The sequence below is a fragment of the Podarcis cretensis genome, assembly GCF_951804945.1.
Source record: "Podarcis cretensis genome assembly, chromosome: 5".
Classification (NCBI taxonomy): Eukaryota; Metazoa; Chordata; class Lepidosauria; order Squamata; family Lacertidae; genus Podarcis; species Podarcis cretensis.
In genome coordinates this window covers 76,515,146-76,536,563 of record NC_137174.1, presented here as the reverse complement: position 1 = coordinate 76,536,563, position 21,418 = coordinate 76,515,146, and the positions used below count along the sequence as shown (strand labels likewise).

Genomic DNA, 21,418 nt, shown 5'->3' with positions numbered 1-21,418 from the left:
TCTAATCCTATCCACAATGAGGTAACACTAAATTGTTGGTTTTCATTGGTCAGTGAGTCCAAGCATTCTTTCCTCTCCCATAACATAACCAGCAGAAGAGAAGGCAACATAGCAATACTTTTCTCTCTGTTGTATTGTTAATTCTAAAGATACATAGCAGAGGGCAGAAAACCTCCTCCAAGTAGGCCTGTTCTCTCTCTACCAGGAATTTTTGAAATCCAAAGAACAGTATCATTTAGCTGAAGATGATAGATAGAGGAAACTTTTACCCTGATACTTGCACCTCCCCATCCTTTTTTCTTTTTCTTTTGGTGGTGCGAAGTAATTTTGAGCTAGTCTCCTGGGAGGCAGTATTACATATCTTCTAGATAAGGTCTCCTGAATGACTCCTTGTCCTACACTAGGTAGTCTTGAATCTCAGCTGATGATGCCAGAGGGTTGGATTTACCTTTGCACACTGGGGCTTTCCTAAAGAGTCAGATCTGCTGTGAAGAGATTACAGTCTCAAGAGGAAGACAGTACTGCTTGGTTCCATGCCAGATAGGAAAGTAGCATGCACCTCCAACAGTCCTTTTGTGACTGGTTCAGGGCCACATTGATAATATGTATGCCCAAATGTGCATATAGGTGTGTATTTTACCAGATTGTACAATCCAGCAGCATAGACAGAGATATAGTTTTCCCATATTTATAATTGGACAATACTGTTTTTAAGGCCAACAAAATGTCCCAAAACAGTGAATAGGCTTTTGAGTTATTCCTCACTGATTTGTGACACTTTGGTCAGTCGTAATCCAGGTATTGCTTGGCTGCAGATTTTTGAAAGTTTTCTGTTGGACCATGATGGATTCCTGTGCTTTTTAGAGAACCATATTTGTACCCAAAGTCCTGTTTTGTATAGGACAATGCTCTATACTAAGTGTTAAAATGACAATATGTGGTGTCCTAGATAGATTACGTATTGAAATTGAGCATTTATATAGCACTTAGCAAAGTGTCCAAAGCCATGCTTCTTCACATTGTAAAGTTGACAAAAGTCACACATTACCATCTTACTGCAGATGAGAAGATGCTGAAGCTAAGGGAGAGTCATTTGCCTAAGGCAGTGGTTTTCAACCAGTGTGCCGTGGCACCATGGGGTGCCCTGAATGGTGGTCAAGGGTGCAGTGGACAACACTGGCCTCTGTCCCTCTTTCCTTCCCTCCCTCTGCCTCCCAAAGGCTTGCAGAGCTGTTTGTTGCAGGAGCCCTGGCTATAAGTTCCACAGGGCGAATGGTGCTCTGAGGCTGGCCAGGGGATGTGGGTTGCCAGAATCTGAGGTGGCCTCGGAGTGAGAAAGCAACTGGATGAGGGAGCCCAGCCAGCCAGTCCTTGCTGCTGGGAATAATAATAATAATAATATATTTTTATTTATACCCCACCCTCCCCAGCCAAGGCCGGGCTCAGGGCGGCTAACAAGCAATAATAAAAACAAGTTGAATGAATACAACTTAAAAACAAGATTAAAATACAACATTAAAATATTGAAATATTAAAATATTAAAATTCAGCCTCATCACAGGAGGAGAAAGGAAAAAGAAAGAGGGGGAGAGAATCAAATTGGCTGCAAACCAAAGGCCAGGCGGAACAACTCTGTCTTACAGGCCCTGCGGAAAGAAATCAGATGCTGCAGGGCCCTGGTCTCATGAGGCAGAGCGTTCCACCAGGCCGGAGCCAGTGTTGAAAAGGCCCTGGCTCTGGTTGAAGCCAATCTAACTTCCTTAGGGCCCGGGACCACTAAGGTGTTGCTATTTATGGACCTTGAGGCTCTCCATGGGGCATACCAGGAGACAGACAAGAGGGAGGCTGGGCAGGCAGGCAGGCAGGCAGGCACTGTGTTGGCCTTTCTTGTGCTTGCTGTGTGCAAGGCCTGCCTGGGAGCTGAATGCCTGGTGCTGAAGGGAAGCCTTTCCATTATGCAGGCCTGGCAGCACCCACTGCTGCCCCTGCTGCCCCTCAAGGTAAGGTGCTGCTGGCCTTACATTCACCTTTGGGCATCCTCTTCCCAGTCCCCTGTGAGGCACCTCTCTTTGGGGCAGAGTGGGGACAGCTCAGAGACCAGGGAAGGCAGCAGGAGCAGCTGCCTGGAGGACTCCCAATGAGAGGGGAGAGGAGAGGAGGCTGAGGCAACACTCCACAAGGGAGGGTCTTGGGAAAAGGGTGAAAGGCTGCCAGTTCTGCAGGCAAGGGATAACATAGCTGGGCTCCTGAGCCCCACAGGGGTGCCACAAAAAGAATGTAGTTGCTCAAGGGAGCTCTGGACTCAAAAAGGTTGAAAACCTCTGGCCTAAGGCAACCTTTTTCAGGACATAGGTAAGATTTGAACTGGGGTTCTCCTGGCTACATTACAATTGTTTTATTTGTATTTATCATCTTATTGTAAACACATATGCAACACATATGTATAAATCCATGATATATATGTGTGTATTATGTAAGACTTAGTCTTGCATTCACTTACCTCGCGAGTTAGGGGACTTCTCAGTAGACATGTATATGATTTTGCTGTTATTCAACTAACATTTCTTTTGAAATTTTATTTCAACAACATTTTATTGTTAAGTAGGATAAGGAAACATCAGAATAGGAACAACCTTGTGTCCATGTACATTTCATATTTTCTGGACTGTGAAATCAAAGGCTTTGTGTGTTACTGTTGATTCATGTCGTTATTCATAGTCACTGTCCCCTAACTTCACAAAGAAGCATGCACAACTTTGTGGGAGCCTGTGGCTCTTCCCATATAAGTTCCATAGATTTTCAAGGAAAAATTATTGGATGTGTTATTTTCAGCTTATTTAGCAGAATAAACGTGTGGGGGGGGGGGCAGGGAGAGGAAGAGAGGTCTAGGTTTCTTTCCAGATCTCCATATCATAGATCTCTGGTGATATTTCTCTCATTCTACTCAAACTCACTTGGGTCTCTCTCTCTCTCTCAAACACCACTTCTTCCCGTGGAGATCTGCACTTATAAATACACCTAGAATCTCCTTTTCTTATCCCCTCACTTTCCTGATTTGGGGAAACCATAAATTATGTTTTTTTTTTAAAAAAACCCCCAGCTTTTTCCAATCTCTTACTTTCCCCCCCTTCTTTTGGTGAACAACAAAGAAATGGAAGAGAGAGAAAGCACATGAATATTTCGAAGAGTCAATTAAATTGTTTGGAAACACTGGCAGGGGGGAGGGGGGAGCAAAAAAAAGAAAAAAAAAGAAAAAGAGCGCCGGGCCTTCGCGTTAGGAAGAAAGCCAATTAAACGGGCTTGATAAGCATCTGTATTAGCAACAAGTGGAGCCCAGAGGTCACAAGCAACACTAAGTAAACAGAGCGGGCAGAAGAGGGGAGCTTTTGTGGCGGCTGTGCAGCTGTCCAGCCTCCTATTGTCCGAGGGAAGATTGGGTGCAAGCGCCCCGCTGCCCCCTAGCCAGCCCGATGCACAAAAACAGCTTGGGATGTTCTGCATGCGTAGGCAACCTCACAGCCCCCTGAGGCTGGTGGGGCTGCTTTGGGGAAGCGGGACTTTCTCCGCTGTTTCTTCTCTCCCTCCTCTTCCCCTCCCGCCCCGACAAGTAACAAAGCCAGCCTGTAAAACAGTTCAGAATAGGGGGAGCCGGAGCAGAGAAAAGGGTCCCCGATGGGGAAAGAAAAAGCGCCGTGTCACGCCACAAAAGAATAGGAAGTCGAAAGGAGAAATAAAACTGCAAGCAAGAATTATCTTGTTAAACAGAGGTGCTTTCCCTCCCTTTCTTTCTCTGGCATTCTCCTCCCTTTCTTCCACACATCCCAGCCTCTCCCCCCCCCCCCCCCAGCACTTGTCTTTGTGAAAAGTTCTCCCCTCCCGCGTTTTAAAGTTACAAGAGGTGGCACAAGTTGGAGCGGTCGCCCTCCCCACCAGCAAAAACTTCAGCCGGAGATTTGATGGCTTATTTGCAACGCTGGGGGAGTAGGAAGCCAGCAAACGAAGATTCACACTTCCCCGCCCCGCCCCCTTTTCATCTGTTTCGGTGCTGTTGAGATCCAGGTAACAGGAAGACAACTTCGAACCATAAGCTGCATTTCCTTCGGCAAGAATCCGTCGGGGTTTACTCAGAAGTCAGCTTCCGACAGGACTTGCTCGCGAGCGACTGAGCGCTCAGCAACTGCAGTTTTAGAATCCAAGGGAAATCACTCCAGAAATCACACATTAAGATACACCAGATCAACAATAAAGAAGCTTGAAGTGCTTTAAATGTTAATGCACTCAAATCCAAAGTTTTGCATAAGGGCAGGCCACGTTTTTCAAATAAATGTAACCAGAAAAAACGGTACTAAACACTCTGTTCTAAATCCAGAATGTTCTCCTTTTGGTACTTGTGGAATGCTGCCCCCCTCTTTATTTTTTTAATTGTCTTTCTGAAAACTAAGTGGCTGGAATTCACTCAGACCGGAAACACTCAATTAAGTACGTGCAAGCTTAAAAACTTTTCAGCATTCAAAAGGCTTTGCTAGGCAGTTCTAGGGGGGGAAAGAGCGCAAATTGCTTGTGCTGATGAATCACACAAGACGATTTTGCAGAACGGGTTGGGATCTTCATTCTTTGCTTTACAAGTGATCAGAAAGTGCTGCGTTAAACCTTTTCCTCTCCATCCCCATCCCCCCACCCCCTTCCTTCGCTGGTTAAAACTGCAGTCCTAGGAACACTTCCCAGAGGATAAACTCCATGGAATTAACTGGGGAGAAAATACGCTTAGGGTGGTTTACCAATCATTCTGTTTTTCCTTCTAATCTAACCTCAAATCTTCCATTAGCGTGGATGGGAGGAAGACACTAAGTATCCGAACAGGTCCCAAACGGTCCCAAGATCATCAAGAAGGATGATCAAACACTTGTTTCAAAACGAGTTTGCGAAGGAGTATTTTGAAAAGGAACGATTGTATTTATCTTATGGGCATTAATTTCTTATCTGGTAAGTGGAAAGGTGGGGTCAGATACAATTAGGCAATCTTTAGAGTGCTATCTGTAAATTGAAAATCCAAGGTGTTTTTTTTCTTGCTGAAACCAAGATTCCGTTTATAAGAGAAGCGGCTCGCTATTAACATTTATTTAGTTCTTTGCGCTTGTTTCACTTCATCCCAGTCCTGTTGTAAAGCATCTTTCGTAAGAATGGGATGGGTGGAAAGTGATCCTAAGTACGAAGTTACAGGAAGAAGGTAGGAAACAGTACATCTAACCACATCAGCTACAGAGCAATTTTATACATGTTTACTCAGATGTAAGTCTATTGAGTTCAAATGCTACTTATTCCCAGGTAAGGGACTACAGGGATTTGGGGGGCACTGCTTTATAGCGGCTCCGCCGTTCTTTCGTGGAGGGGCCAACCCGAAGGTGGGGCTGGGGGACTTCTCTTCCACGCCTTAGTTACAACCGGCTTGGATTAGTGTAACGCGCTCTACGTGGGGCTGCATTTGAAAAGTGCTCAGAAACTTCAGCTGGCCCAAGGAGCTGCAGTTAGATTGCTGACCCCAGCCAGTTATAGGGAGCATGCAGCTCCACTGTTGCAACAGCTCCTTTGACTACTGGTCTGATTCTGGGCACAATTCAGAGTCCTAGTTATGACCTATAAACCCCGACAACCGCTTAGGTCCAAACAATCTGAAACTGCCTAGGTTTGGAGATCTTGGAGATCTTTGGAGGCCCTTCTATGGGCCCCACTTGCAGGAGAGGGCCTTCTTGGTGGCTGTTCCCATACTTTGGAACTCCTTCCCTAGAGAAGCTAGACCGGCTCCCTCATTGCTGTCCTTTGGCCGGCAAGTGAAGGCTTTTGGGAACTGACTAATTATTGGTGTGATTTTAATAGATTTTGTATCTGTATAAAGTTTTAATTTGATAAATGTTTGATCGGTTTTTAATTATCTCCTTTCCTCCCTATGTTCTTAGCGGTTCTTATTTTTATCTGTAAGGCGCCTTGAGTCCCGTCAGGTGAAGAGGAAGGGTAGAAATATATAAATACAAATCATTAAATACAGTACTGCAGCCCTAGTGAATGAGAAGGGACATGGTTCAGTAGAGGTTAAGTCATTTTCTGCAATCCTATATCCTGGGAGTAATTCCCATTGAACTTACTTACTTCTGAGTAGACATTTTAGGATTGCACTAAGTCCCTTTGATATCAATCGGGAGTGAGAACTAGGCATTTGCTTAACTCTTCCGCTGAAATCAGCATTATTTTTAACTACACAATACTTGGGAGGAAATCCTACGTATGTGAAAGCAGTTTCTCCCAAGTAAGTGTGCCTAGAACTACAGTGTTAAAGAGTTTATAGCGGAGTGTTACTGAAAGAAACAACCACCCTTTTAACATCTGGCTCTTAGAACACCTTCGGGACTAAAATGGAAAAAAGAGATAACACCAGTGGGACATAATTTGAACTAATATACTGAAGAGTCATGTGCCAAAACCTCAATCCTTGTGGGAAATTTCTTGGCAGAATGCACACCTGTACTAAGATTGTTGAAACTGGCAACGGGATTGTCAGAATAACTTTAAATAAATAGGCTATTTTTTCCCTCTGAACTGCTTAATTTGATTGATAATCTCTCCCTCCCGCCCCCACATCTACTTCCTAAATCTGAAGCTTTTGAAGAAGGGGGGAAAAATCCAAGGGCTGTTGTTGCCTCTTGGCTGGATTGTACTTCAGATAGTGACAGATATAGACACCAGAACAAACAAGTTTCGACCCCTGTCAAGCCCCCTATCTTCGCCCCCCTCCTGCAACAAGTCAGAGAAATCTCTTTGGTAGTCTATGCAGGAGGACTTTAGCCTTTGAAGTCCCCTCCGAAGCTCAACTTTTTAATCGGGAAACTTTAGTGAAGATGATGGATAGCTTCGCTTCAAAACCGTCTCAGTCTTTTCAAAACCCACAAGCTGGAGACTGGTTCTCGTGGCTCACAGAGGCACCCCTATCGCACTCTGCCCCCATCGCCCCCCCACCCCCACAAACCGGCGGAAATTCGATTTAGGGGAAGTTCCATTCATCTATTCTTCCAATTCACGGTTTGTTAACTTATTACGATCAGACGTTGAAAGCTCGTTGCGCACGGTGCGTCTAGACGGACGGACATCCCTTTATTTTAAAGGCAATTAGCGCAATCCTATGCCTGGTTCCTAGGAAATAAGTCCCAGTGCTTTCAATAGGACCCGCATCCTATGGAGTGCGCGTCCGACTGCAGCCCACCAGTCGAACCCATCACCATTTGGTTAAGGATCAATTGCATGGGCGCACATCCCATAGTTTTCCCGTCTCTGAATTACTTCTGAGTCAGTGTGGATAGGGTATGTGTTCCGTGGGGCTCTCTCCTAGATAATTGCATTCAGGGTTGTTTAACTCTGGCCAGATCATGCCTTAAGTTTTTTAATGAGGCCAACAGGATAGTCACTTACCCTATTCGTGGAACTGTAGAGTTGGGAGGGACCCTGAGGATCATCTAGTCCAAACCCCTGCAATGTAGGAATATGTAGCTGTCCCATACGGGAATCGAACCTGCCCCCTTGGTGTGATCAGCACCACGCTCTAACCAAGTGAGCTATCCAGCATTTAGGAACGTACGAAGCTGTCTGAGACGGAATCAGACCATTGGCCCACCTTCGTTCAGCAGTGTCTACTCTCAGGGGAGTCCTACCTGGGGATACCAGGGATTGTATCTGGGACCTTCTGCATGCATTGCAGGTGCCCTACCACTGAACTTCGGCCTTCCCCTCTCCAAGCAATAATACGCTTATGAATGTGGCCTACATTTTGGCATCTCAGTTTAGCTGCGTTGTGAATCTTCCACTGCTGGATAAAAGGCACGGGTTTAGAATACACGCAGGCGGGATATTTCTGGATCTCATATTTTTCTTTGTTTTAGAAGAGACTTTTATTTTACCTCGTGCTGAAAGACATATTTCTTGCTGTCCTGTTTCTGCATACTGGGGCTGCTTCTGTGACCAGTTGCTAGAAAAAGTCAAATGCACACTGGGTTGCCAACTTTTAAAAGATCAGGGCACCTGTGCCTTTAACAGCTTCACGGAAATAAGTAACCCACCCTCTCCAACTCGCCTTCTCCCCCTCGCATCTTGCAAGGCAGAAAACCTTCACCTGCAGACGTTTTTCTTTGCCACCGCAGGTGCCAAAGACACAAGAGCCGCGACAGCCCCCAAAGGTGGCAACAATACCCCGCGGTCCCTGATTTCCCCCTGACCTCCGCTGAACTTTGGGCAATCCGACTGAGATTCCTTCAAAGCCCTCTAGACAGCAGGATCTCACTTTGCCAGCGGATCTAGGAAACCCGAGACGAACTGCGGCTTTCTCAAAGCGTTAAATTGTCGAGAGCTAAAAAGCCGTCGCCCCATAAACGAGGCGCAGCCCGCCAACAGGTGGGTAACCTACTTTGAACGGTATCAGATGCTGCTCTGGGGAATTGACGCCAGCAGCTTGCTGTCTGTACAACCATGACAGACCTGGCCTTTTAAAAAGAGCGACGAACAAAACTTAATTAAGTCAAATGATGTTAACTTTTGTTCTCTTGAATGGATGGCGGGCTGGAGCAATTAGAAGCGTTTCATCAACTGCTTTCAAGAAGGAAGGGAGACCTCCCCTCCGCCCCGCGCAGAAGAACGTGTGAGTGTGTTTGGAGGAAACACGCAATGTCGAGGATGGCCATGCAAAGCGCATTTATTTGGACGTAACTCCTGACGAAATCAGAGAGGCTTCCTTCCCACGAAAAGGTGCATAGGATCGGGGCTGCAGGAAAAGACCAGGAACACAACTGTAAACTTGTGATGTTATTTGGCGCATGGCTAAGGCTCAAACCATCTCCACGCGTATGTGGAAGAAAACGCAAAGTCTTCCTACCCTTTTATGTACTGAAAAGATTTACTGCGCCATCTTATGCAGGGGTGCCAACTTGTATAAAATTTTGTGACGGCCCAGGTCAGCCCCTCCCTGCATAATCAGTCACATGAGGCAGTGCACACACACCATTTGAATGGGAATGCGCATTAATTTTGTGGGGGCCCGGCCCCCTCAAATATTTTATTGTGGGGGCCGAAGCTCCCACCGCCCCTAGAAGTTGGCTCCTATGATCCTATGCATGTTTTCTCAGAGGTAAGGCCTGTTGAGTTCAGTGGGGCTTGCTCTCGTGTAAGTGCGTGAAAAACAGCAAAGAAGCCTTAGTATCATGGTAACGACAATCCCTATCATACAGCGCGCTTACCTGGGTGCAAGCCCAATTGCATGAGATGGGATTTGTAGGTGTAAACCGCTTAGAGTTTTTTGTCTATTAAGCAGCATATAAATATTGTCAGATAATTAAAACAGCGACTTTCAAATACGTTTCTTTAGGATTGGAAGTTCTGCAATTATATAATCAGGAACCCCTCCCCCCAACCCAGTCAACGTAAATCACTTCTGCATCCCCATGTATCTGTATGTTTACTCAGAAGTAAGTCCCATCAAATTCTATTGGTCTCCCTCTCTAGTGGAAATTCTTAGGATCGCAGCTTTAAATGCGCTTGACTTTGGCTGGGCTTCATTCCACTCAGTGGGCTGTGGATTGCAATTCCACACCAGATACATGACATACCGGAATAATTTCGTTCCTCTCCCTCGCCTCAAACTGCTTCACCAAACATGATGCCAAATCACTGATGAATAAGCTGTCGAAAGATTGATGCCCTACGTATAAATGAAACAATATTCTCCTTTCTGCAAAAAGAGAAAGAAAAAAGAAGGGTGACGGGATCTTCTTACCACAAATCTATAAACTTTATAGATTCTATGGGCACGATCCCGCCAACTTTAAGCACTGTATTGTACAGCTCATTCCTAATCCTGTTTACTAAAAAGGAAGCCCTGCTTGGTTCAGTCGTCTTACTCTCAGGAAAGGGTGCTTAACAACTAGGAGCAAATTAAGCATGTGCGTAACTCTCCCGCTGAAATCAGGGGAAAGTGATAGTGCTAACGTTGCCTTAAGGTGGGCCATTCAAAATTAGGATTAGGAAGGCAAAGGCACTTTGCAATAAATAAGTAAACAGTGTAAGAACATCTGAAGTAATAACACTTCGTCTGAAATCTGTTATTTCCCTTGGATGAACCAGTTTATTTGTTTTTTAACTATTGGCGGAAGGGAGGCGGGGGAGCCCTAACCTTGACACTTGGGAACTCTGTTTACTGGGAAAGAAATCCCATCTGCTTCAATGACCTTGGCTCTCAAGTAAGTAAGTCCGCAGCCTTTTGCTCGGACACCTGCCAGAGGTCAATAGGAAACGATTTCCACTTTTGGTTTAAATTAAATAAGTACCCGAAATTTTGGTTTGAATTAAATAAGCACCCGAAAAGTACAGCCCCCAGGTAAGACCCTCAGCGCTTCTTCCCAAATATAAAGGGACTTCCCTGGCAGCGAGACTTTTAAGTGCTTGGCTTAAGCGCTCCTCGCTTTTTTCACACCCCACACCCCCCGCCTCGCGCTGAGCTGCAGCCAGCCAGCCCCCAACTCCTTTCCTTGCACCCCGGGGGACTTCAAAAGCTTGAACTGCTTTGTGGCTGGATTTCCTTTGCGTCCCGTCCGCGGCCCTTTGGCCGGCCTGCGATGGGAATTCCATCTGTCTGCCCAATAGATCTTGCGGCCAGATTCTGCAGCAGCAGCAGCCAAGCTGCCGCGACCGCCGCCTCTCCACGCCCTGCGTCGAACAGCAGAGCCAGAGTGGTTGTTGTTGTTTGTTGTGATTGCGAGAGGAAGAGAGAGAGAAGAAAAGTTTTGCAAAAAGCCCTCTAGGGGAAAAACATCGGGGCGATGCAATGCCCTGCCGTTTGCCTAGGCAGGGTTTCTCTTATTACTATGATTGTGGCTGGTGATGATCATCATAAAGGAAACGCATGGCTCTTCTTCTTGTTGTTGTTTTTGAGGTCCGAAACACTTTTTTTGTTCCCCGCCAAGGAAAAACAAGGCGAGGCAAGGAAAAGTTGCTGCCTAGGACGTTTTCGGAGGAGCGCGGCGCTGCCCAAGCAGCGGGGAAGGCGCGCGGGCAACTTTTCTCGCTCCTTTTGTCATTTCTCCCCCTGATCATCATCCGGCTCTGATGCTCATCATCCCACGATTATCATCCCCCATCCTCGGCCCTGCATGTCCTCTCGTCAATTAATAGGCAGCAGGAAAGCGACAGCAAGGAAAATGGAGCGCGTCTCTCTGTTGCCTCGCTCGCGAGAAACTTTCCCCCGCGCCCTCGTAGCTTCTTGTCAGCCCCACTTCGCGATCAAAGAAGTTTGCTGGCTTGTAAGGGGGGGGGGTTTCCGGCTTTCAGTCAGCCTCTGGGTGTGTGGGTAGTATTGGGGGCACGAGGGGGGGGGGTTATTTACCCCGCCGGCTCCTGGATCTCAGGTTGGCAGACCCACAAGCCAGTTAAGCAGGCGCTCTTGAGGTATCCGGAGACCCCACCAACCAACCACACCAACACCCCAGATTTTAGTTTTGGTTCCCTTTAAAAACCTGGAGACGAAACAGAGTTCAGTGAAGGCCCTCCTCCTCGCTTCATTGATTAGGGGTACCCTGAAGTTTGGGAGAAAGAAAGCTTGAAGTGGAACAGACATCCATAAAAGGGGGCCCAGGAACGAACGACGGCACAATAAGCCGCCCTGCGCTTAGTTCCTAAACCAGTGTGCTGCTAAATCCTGTGTAGGGATAGAGGGAGAGGGAGATGGGACCCAAAAGTCAGACCGTTGATCCCTATAGCTCTGCGTTGTCTGCATGAAGGGCTTTCCCAGTCCTCCCTGAACAGCTACGGCTGCTCCCACTATGCCCAGTGGGACTTACTTCCTGGGACATGCGTTGAGGACTGTAACCTTAAAACCCCTGAGGCCGACGGGACTGACGCCCCCAGCCTAAGAATGTTTAGTCGGGAGTAAGTTCCAAGGGAATAAGAGTTAAGTAGCATTTCCAAGGAAACGAGAAGGGCGAAGTTCAATTTAAAGTACGCCTCGCTGTCTTTCGGGTGGCGGTGGTGGTAGGCGAACTTATTCATTTATTTCAGTTACCGTCCAGGCCTTCCTCACCCCAAAGAGTTGGGACTCGTAATTTGTAGGCAAAGGTTGAAAACGGAAATGGTCAGGAATAAAAAATGTAATTGGTCTACCCCATCTTACGCGGAAGGAAGCTCCACTCAAATGAATTGGCACTCACCTGTAAGCAATGTATTGTTGTTACAAAAGTCAGGTGCCTGCCCCTCTCTCTGCCGAGCGGTGGCAGGAGCCCAAGGGCTTCCAGGCATTCACTCAGGGTTTGTGCTCCTTTGGCGAATGGAGGATGCTGCCCTAGTGTTAAGAAATACGATTTATTCGCATCTTTACACCTTCACTCTGCATGGTCATCTCAAGAGTGGTTTGTTCCCCACCGCAGTGCAGCAGTCTAGTCCAACGCACCTCTCCTTCTTCTGCTGTTCCTAAACACTAAGCCTGCTTTATTCAGTTACATCCCAATGGTCAGTTCTTTCGATGCTTTGAAGTGCGAATAGTTTAGCCCCCCAGGTGTCACCTGACCAAGGAGTTCCCCTGAGTTCATCAACACTTGCTGATTGAGCAGGATTAAAGACTGATATACACTTAGGACGTTTACCTAGCTTAATTAACTCTTCACATGCTAATTGTTGACACTCAGAAGTAGGTACACATACATTCCAATACACATAGATCTTGATTACATTCTCAAAGCCTGACATACAGCTTTCTCACACAAACACTAATTAAACACCTCAAACCCCCTTTCTAATACACATCGAAACTGTCTTATAGCTCAGGCTTAACATACAAGTTTTAATTAAATCCCAATATTTACTCTACCTAAACATTTAGCACCACAGATCTATTATACTATTAACAGCAAACCCCATGAATGCGTATTCAGGAGTAAGTCCCACTGAGTTCAACAGACTTACTTCGCGGTCAGGGTTGCCCCCTTATCTGCAAATAAGACCCAAGTTAAGGCTCACATACCTGTGAATAAGTCCCACTGACTTCGGTGGGGCTTATGCCTAGGTAGGAGGGACGCAGGTGGCGCTGTGGGTTAAAGCCTCAGCGCCTAGGACTTGCCGATCGAAAGGTCGGCGGTTCGAATCCCTGCGGGGGGGGTGCGCTCCCGCTGCTCGGTCCCAGCGCCTGCCAACCTAGCAGTTCGAAAGCACCTCCGGGTGCAAGTAGATAAATAGGGACCGCTTACTGGCGGGAAGGTAAACGGCGTTTCCGTGTGCGGCTCTGGCTCGCCAGAGCAGCGATGTCACGCTGGCCACGTGACCCGGAAGTGTCTCCGGACAGCGCTGGCCCCTGGCCTCTTAAGTGAGATGGGCGCACAACCCCAGAGTCTGTCAAGACTGGCCCGTACGGGCAGGGGTACCTTTACCTTTACTTTACCTATGCCTAGGTAGAGATGTCTAGGATCCAACTGTAGGATTTTAGCCTCAGAATCTGAGCGCCAAAGATAGGGGTGGGAAGGGCTGAATAGGATGTCTTTCCTGTTGTAAACTCAAGAGGAATAGATTGGCTTTAGGGTAATAGGGGAAGAAGGTGGATTATGTTCAGTAACATGTTTTTAGGCAGATGTTGCAATCCTATGCACACTTCTCTGTGAGCAAGCTCCATTGGACAGTGAGACTAACGTCTGAAGAAATAGAAACAGGATTAGGCTACTACTTTCAGGAAAGAGTGAAGAGGAAGACAACAATACTAACTCCCCCATCAGCACCAACCAGCATGGGTAATTTATTCATTTTATTTTATTTATTACATTTACATACCATTTTGATCTTCTAAGGATCTCAGGGTGGTGTAACGTGGTTCTCAACCTCCCCGTTTCATCCTTACAACAAACCTGTGATGTAGGTTAAGCTAAGAGATGGTGACTGGCCCAAGGTCACCCAGTGAACTTCATGGCTGGGTGGGGATTGGAACCCTGGTCTCCTAAGACCTAGCCCAACACTCTAACCATTATGCCACATTGGCCAATGGTGAGAAATGATGGGCAGCGTAGTCCAGCTCAGATACCCCAGCTCTGGGTTTTAGGCTAGGCGAGCCAGTAGGCAGTAAATCCACGTCTCCATCCAAGAAAACTTGCTTAGGGAACAGGTGTTTGGCTGCCATCTCTGATACTGAGGCCGCTGAACACTTTTGTTAAGACATTCATTTCAAGACATCAGCTTCATGGGGAAGAGAGTCGCCTTCCTCTTGTGTCGCCCCTTCGGAAATGTTATGAGAGTTACCAATTCGGGCAGAACGCGAACCCTGCCCTCCCCGCGCTCTTGGTAACTCTTATAACAGACGCGCTGCCCCAGATGGAAATGGGGAACATAACATTCCTTGTCTAGGATTGAATCCAAGGATTTGGGGTTTGGACGGCGATAAAGGAGGGGAAATGAAACCAGGTCTTTCTCATCATTCTGATTTAAAAGTCAAGGTATTGTTCAATCCGCCTCTGTGTCTGTTTTCTCGGAAGCGACATTGTGCTGGATGGAACTTTACTCCCAAGGAAGCCCCCGCGCCCGCTTGCTGTAGTGCCGGAGAAACAGAGAATGATGGTTTGATCCGAGGCTGCGCTTCAAATCTCTGTTCGCTGCTGTCCCAGCGAGGGAAAAATATGCGTTAGCTCATAGACCTTTGAAAATTCACTTGCACTGTAAACTAGCTGAGGCTAAATCAACGAAGAGGCTCGTTGTGGTACCTTATAATAGTTGCGCTTCGTCTGTGACATCAACGAAACCTTATAAACGTGTTTGTGCTTAATGCGCAATAAGTTTCTTCGATGCTTTATCTTTTTTTTGGAAGTTAAGTCCCCTGTATTTCATGCTAGACGGCGCTTCTTATCCCCAAAAATGCCTTTAGGATCGGACAGGGATCTCAGAAACATTGGACACGACCCGCCTCTCTTAAAACCGTGTTGCGCTTTCATGCCCTTTCTTTGGAGACCCTTGGCGTGGTCTCGAGGAGTAGTGCTGGAATCTTGGCTGCAGATTGTACAGTCAAGCGTAAGTTCAAGGAAGAGGTCTGGGAAATCAACAGACTGAGTTCTGGTTTAAATGGTTTTCTTGACCACATTCAGTGACATCAATGAGAGTGGCATATTTTCTCGTGCACATGCAGTCCCAAAGTGGCTTTAGGGCACCATTTCCCCTTGCCAACCAGCCTCCTTGAACAGATCCATGCAGTCAAAGTGGGGAATCCTAACTACCTCTTGTCACCTGAAATCAGTTACAGCCCAGCCCGATGCACTCAGAAGTAAGTCTCACCCGGTGAGCTGACCCTGAAGAATGTGTGCCCAGGATTGCAGCCTGGCAGTCCAGTCCTAAAGCAACCATCCTCAATTTGGTGCCCGCCAGATTGTTTCGAACTACAACGCCCATCCCCTTGGAAAGTCTAAAACACCTGGAAGACGCCAGGCTAAGGAAGGCTAATCTAAATCGGGTTGATTTTAACAAGCGTCAATACTAAATGAGGCCGACGTTCAGTGACAGAGCACCTGCTTTGCATGCAGAAGGCTCCAGGTTCAAATCCCGACGTCTCCAAGTCAGGAAAGACATTTGGCTGCAACCCTGGAGAGCTGCTGTCAGTCAGTGTAGAACTGAGCTAGATTGACTCGTGGTCAGGGACGCGGTGTAAGGCTGCTGCTTCTGTTCCCAGGGAAATATGTTTGGGATGGTAGCATTAGTATCTAAAGGTGGAGGGGTGGTTCCTCGTCCTGTTGCCCCTTGTGTTTTCATGTCAAAGCAGAAACTCAACAGATGCAGCATTCCCTATTCCGCATCCCCGTGCCGGGGAAACCTTCTCCTGATGAACAGCTGCCTGACCAGCAGAAATCCAAAAAACAAATTAAAATTATTTGGATTTTTTAAAAAAGAAATCCAAGTGACGTGATCCTCACTGCAGTATTTGTGTTCGTGTTGCTTTTCTCAGTGGCCTATGGATCTCCCTACGAACTCGAAGATGGCTCCTTGATCCTATATCAAAGTATAATGGCTGCGCAGAGGAGAGGATTGGGGGCTGGCGTAGATTATGCGCGCGCAAGGGAGCGAAAAGCGTTTTTTGCCTATGAAAAGCTTTCTCCTACTTTGTCTCCAGTCTGTCTTAAGGTTAGTCAGTTTCAGCGGAAAGAGGATGGTTTCATCCAGACCGGCTCATCTGTCTGCACTTTTCCATAGTCCTGAGACGCTCATAAACTGTTGACTCGCCAGCAACGTTTTCGGAACCCGGGGCTATTTGATTTTTCGAGGGTGCTCCAGAGCCCACTTTCTTTACGAGTAAGCCTCCCTGGAAACCCTGGGCGCAACATTTGCCGTCTCCACCCGCATCGTTCTGCCCGGACACTGAGGTCCAGCGCCGAGGGCCTTCTGGCGGTTCCCTCCCTGGGAGAAGCCAAGTTACAGGGAACCAGGCAGAGGGCCTTCTCAGTAGTGGCGCCCGCCCTGTGGAACGCCCTCGCACCAGATGTCAAAGAGAAGAACAACTACCAGACTTTTAGAAGACATCTGAAGGCAGCCCTGTTTAGGGAAACTTTTAATGTTTAACAGACCACTGTATTTTAATATTTAGTTGGGAGCCACCCAGAGCGGCTGGGGAAACCCATAATTAATAATAATAATAATAATAATAATAATAATAATAATAATTAATTAATCCGGTTAGGGGCGGAGGATCCTTTGCGAAGGATTCTCGCAGACGCCACCACCGGATGCCTCTAATTAGAGCAGCGACCCGGATTCCTGCGCCTGCTCCATTTCCGAAGCGCACCGCGGCGCGTACCTGACATGCCCGAGCGCTGCTAATAGGTTCCTGATAACTGGAGCTCCCCTCTCCCACCTCCCAGGTCTAAGTCGAGGCGGCAGCCCCAGAAGTCAATTTCAGCGCGTTCCGGAGAGAAAATTCATCAATATGCCGCCACTCTGGGCTGCCGGGCAAGGGGGGAAACAAAGCAGACCGATTCGAGCGCGCAGCACCTGAAGGAAGGCGCGCTGCGAGGAGAGCGCGGCGAGACACTCATTAACCTACTTTGCCGAGGAGTTGGTGTCAACATCCCCCCCCCCCACGTCCCCTTTCCTTCGGGAGGAGAGCGAGGGAGAGGGGCGCTTTCCTTGGCCCTCATTCTTGCCAGGCCACCGGGGGCGGGGGGAGGAAGTGGAGTGGAGTGGGCCCGTCCAGCTTTTACGAGTAGTTCCTTTGTGGCGCCTCCAGAGTAGTGGTGCGGTCAGAATCAGAGGGCAGAAGCCCGGGGTCCTACTCCGAAGATTAGGCAAGAAAGCAAAAGCAAAAGCTGGCTTAACCTCACTATGAAGTTAGACACATCTAAAGAGCCCACCATCCCAATAAGTCCATAGTCCAAAAAAATCCTGGGTGCACCACTGCTGATAAACAATTCTGGGTGTTTTCAAGGGGGCTGGGTAACTCCTCAAGGTGTCAATGTTTGTTTTCCCTGTGCAGAATTTTGGCAAGCGAAACTTTTGGCCATACTCATCATCCTGCCGGGGAAATAGTCACTTCCAAAATTTCTTCCTGGCAGAACTCGTAAAGGCATAGGAAATGCTGTCATGGGGCGGGGAAAGCGCGCAGGGGGCGTTTAATCTCAGTCCTTGCAATAACCCTGTAAGGTTGTTCGATGCATGCCATAATGCCGACTGTGTGCTGAGATGGGGAGTCGTGCGTAAGGCCGCTAGGTAAATTCGTGGCAGAGAGGAGGTGTGAACAGCGCTCCCATACCGCCTTGTCTAAGAGTGAACCCCATGGGCTCACTTGAGTAGAAATGTCTATGATTACACGGCAGGTCTCTAGCCACTGCGCCATAGTGGCTCCTGTGAATGCTTTTAATATCGGTTAGTTAGACGTGGATTCAGCCGCTTGGGTATGAATGGAAACTGATCAAATGTCACTTGGAGGGGAAGGTCGTAGGATTGGCACCTGCTGCTCTAGCAGAACTCCACATGTGCCTTTAATAACTGCGTGACGGACAGGTATCCAAGAGGTGTGGTTATTTCCCGGCGGGAGATTCAGTGATGGGCAATTCGTCACGTGCTGAATTTCCGCCTATCCACAGCAACTTCTGTTGAGCCCTTGCTGGAATTCCTGCTCCAGCGTGAAAGCCAGAATCACACCCTCGCAGCTCTAGTTTCCCACCTGCAAAGGGGGACTCTTATCCATTGATCTGGCTCAGGGAGGCGGTGCTTGTGAGAACAAACGACCGGCTTTTGCTGCTATAGAGAGGTTGAATTCAATATTCTTATTGGACACTGTATGGCAAGGGTGGCAACTCCCCAAAACAATTTCTGCCCCAACCCCCTGATGCTGGAGGCAGTGGGAAAGAAAGGTAGATTGAGTGCTGAGTGGACAGAGTTCAGCATTCTGGTGGGGATTCAAATCACCTCCTCCTAGCCATCAGATCAACATTTAATAAGTGGAGAGAGGGCAATAACCCTCCTCTTAAACTGTGTATGCCCAGTGTGTGCATTACTTGAAAAGTTGGGAAATGCTGAATTAAGCTCTTGGGTAAGAAAAAAAAAGGCCCCTTATTACTGTATGGTACTGATCCGTGGTTCCCAATGTTCCCACAAATGGACCCACTTGAAAATGGTTATACTCTGCCTGCATAGAAGTGTCCGAAGAAAACAGGTTTTGGTCTGATCCAATGGTGTTCCCCTTATATAGATTGGATACAATTATTTTATATGTATATCTTCCGTTATTCTTGGGCTCGCAAGTTGGAACTTATTTCAAATCCTCATCCGTTCATGATGTAATGTCCCTCCCCGCCTCTTGGCAGAATGTGCATGACAGGCTATGCATGGCCTGCACAGAAGTGTCCCAGGAGAAAAGGTTTTGTTTTTCCTCAAAGACTTCCTCCCCAACATATTTGGTTGAGCACTATAACATCCAAGGGGAAGACTGGCTATGACTTGCATCTCTGACTACCAGATGCCAGGAATGAGATGTGGGGGGCAAAAATTTGTGGCATTTGACGGATGATTATTAGAAGAAAGAATAATGAAATGAATTGTTGAGCTGTGGGAAACCAATGTGTGCAAGGATGATGCAAGCTTGGGAAAATACCATTCTCTCGCAGAGTTTCTTGTGACAATGAATGGGATAAAGTTTGGCTGTGATTCCCCCCCCCCCGCCCCCCAGAACTGTAGAGGCATGGCCTCACCTTCTGTCTTGAATTACTACCTTGAAGACATTCTAGACTGACTTCCAGCACATTTGAGCATGCTGAATGTTCAAAGACCTAACACCCGCACAAGGGACCACACATACTTTTCAAACAGACAAGTTCAGTTCCACAATATGCAAATCCATAAAATTAATGTTGAATAAGCTCTGATTTCATGTTACTTTCCTTTTATTTACAGTGCCCATGTCAGCACTCCAAAGTGCCATACGGATTTCATTTGCTTTTTTATTGTAAAGCAACAATGATCTCAAATTTCATTCAGAGTGGCTTCTCATTTCACAAGAGCAAAAAAAGCATGCCACCACAAAAGCCCACCTCTGCTACTTATTCCCTGCTCTCACAGCCAAAGCTCAAAGGCAAAGGATGACCCATATGAAGAATAACTCTCTACTTCAACTCCCCTCCTCCATATCACTGTGATTTGAGTGGCAGTTTTAGAAAACAAATACTGAGTCTTGACCATCAAAAATAAAGACCTGTCCACTTCTACACCTTAGGATTTCTTGATGAATAATGTGTGAGCAAGGGTGGCTTTTATGGTTCCCACAAGCAAGTATTGATCTCGATTGTCCCAAGCCCAAGTCTCTAGTAGATAATACATCAGGAACATATGGTGTTCGAAGGAGCCAAGGATACTGTGGACGGAGGAGGCATGGGATTTGTAAAGGCCATGCTAAGATTATTTCTCCCTAGGATTCTCTGGAGAGAAACTGAGAACAGGTGCCTGGGCCCCTGCCCTGGATCTGTCAGTGGAAGAAGAAATGAGCAACCAAATGGGAGAATGCATGGTAATTTGAAGGAAGGATCTTCCATGAGCCTGGAAGATTAATATACCCCCTTTGACATTTTGCCTAGAGAGGCAAATTGTCAGAAGGCTGAATAAGCTCTTCCCAATAGCTACAAAGGGCTCCAGACATGAGTACAGTACTGTGAGGCACCTCATTTGCCCCATGACACCTTTAAATGGAAAGGTTTAGAGGCTATTTGTAGTTGTCTAGACTTCGAGGCCTTCCTCCTCCAGCAATTTTGCTGTTCAGTAGGATATGAGTCCATTCTGCTTCCCTGAATGCTTGCTATTTTGATCCTGATATTGGTATTTATGGCATTGCCGAAACCTCAAGATTGCCAATAGTCAGTCCTGGTTAATAGTTTGGAGTTGGCTAGCTACCTTTCTAGCCACCTTTATTTTTAGTGGGCCACACAGAAGGCATTTAAATAAAAGAAGTCGCAAAATTGTGACTTCTCTGGACTTTTTTTTTTTTTTTTTGCATGTTTGTTTATCCATACTGTGTGAGCAGCAGAGTTGTTTAAATCTGGTAATGCAATCATGTTTTTCTGTAAAGGCTCTCATATTTATTCTTTCTTCTTGTTTAAGTTTCTCATTATTATCTCCCAAGACAATACATAGAGTATGCAGATGATTATTATATTCAAAATAAATGTAATGCAGCCTTCAGACTAGCAGGACCAGTTTTCATTAGCAGCAGGCCACCAGTTCCGACAATGAACTATACATCCCCAATCACTAGCGATACTAACCACGTGGTAGGAAACAAACAAAAATATATGAACAGGCTTTGGAAAGAGTGCTCACAGAAGTAGCCAATCTGGTGCCCTCCAGATGTTATTGGACTACAATTTCCATCAGCCTCAACTGGCATGGCCAATGATCAGGGATAATGGGAGATGTTCCTCAGCAATATCTGGAGGGCATCACCTTCAATATAGCACCAGACTAAACGCATTCCAAAATATCCAAGAGAAATCTACTGAAATAAAGTGACTGATAAGTTTTCTATTTCAATTTTACCTGCCAGGGCAAGTACACAATTGTGGCATCCTTCATCTTTCTCTGTAAGCTTGGGAAACTGTCATGGCAGATTCAGGGAGTCATGGCAGCACCCAGTGTAGAGCATTGATGTGAGAGTAGGGAAAGCTGCAAAGGATATTTAGAGACTTGACAGAACAAAAGAGAGAGAGCAGGTTGTAGCTTAGGATGCTACCAGATGGTCACTTATTTTAGGTGGAATTTAATAATGTATTGGTGTCTTCAGGTTGTACGATTCTAGTTGGTTGGGAGGTTTTGTGCAACAACCTCCCCCTCCCCTAAAAAGAGAGAAGACTTTTTGTGATAAGGGAAGTGCTTTGCATGCCCTTGCACTTGAAAG

At 46.8% G+C, this 21,418-nt stretch overlaps 2 long non-coding RNA genes across 4 annotated transcripts in view; both read left to right on the top strand.

The window, feature by feature from the left end:
- The window catches only part of LOC307217223, a 239,041-nt gene that overhangs the window by 24,777 nt on the left and 192,846 nt on the right, over positions 1-21,418 (top strand). The gene's annotated exons all lie outside the window — the stretch shown is intronic.
- On the top strand, positions 2,080-8,831 carry LOC307217293. Its single transcript, XR_013839537.1, has 3 exons — positions 2,080-2,352; positions 5,955-6,009; positions 8,184-8,831. It is a non-coding gene; the product is annotated as an uncharacterized lncRNA (long non-coding RNA).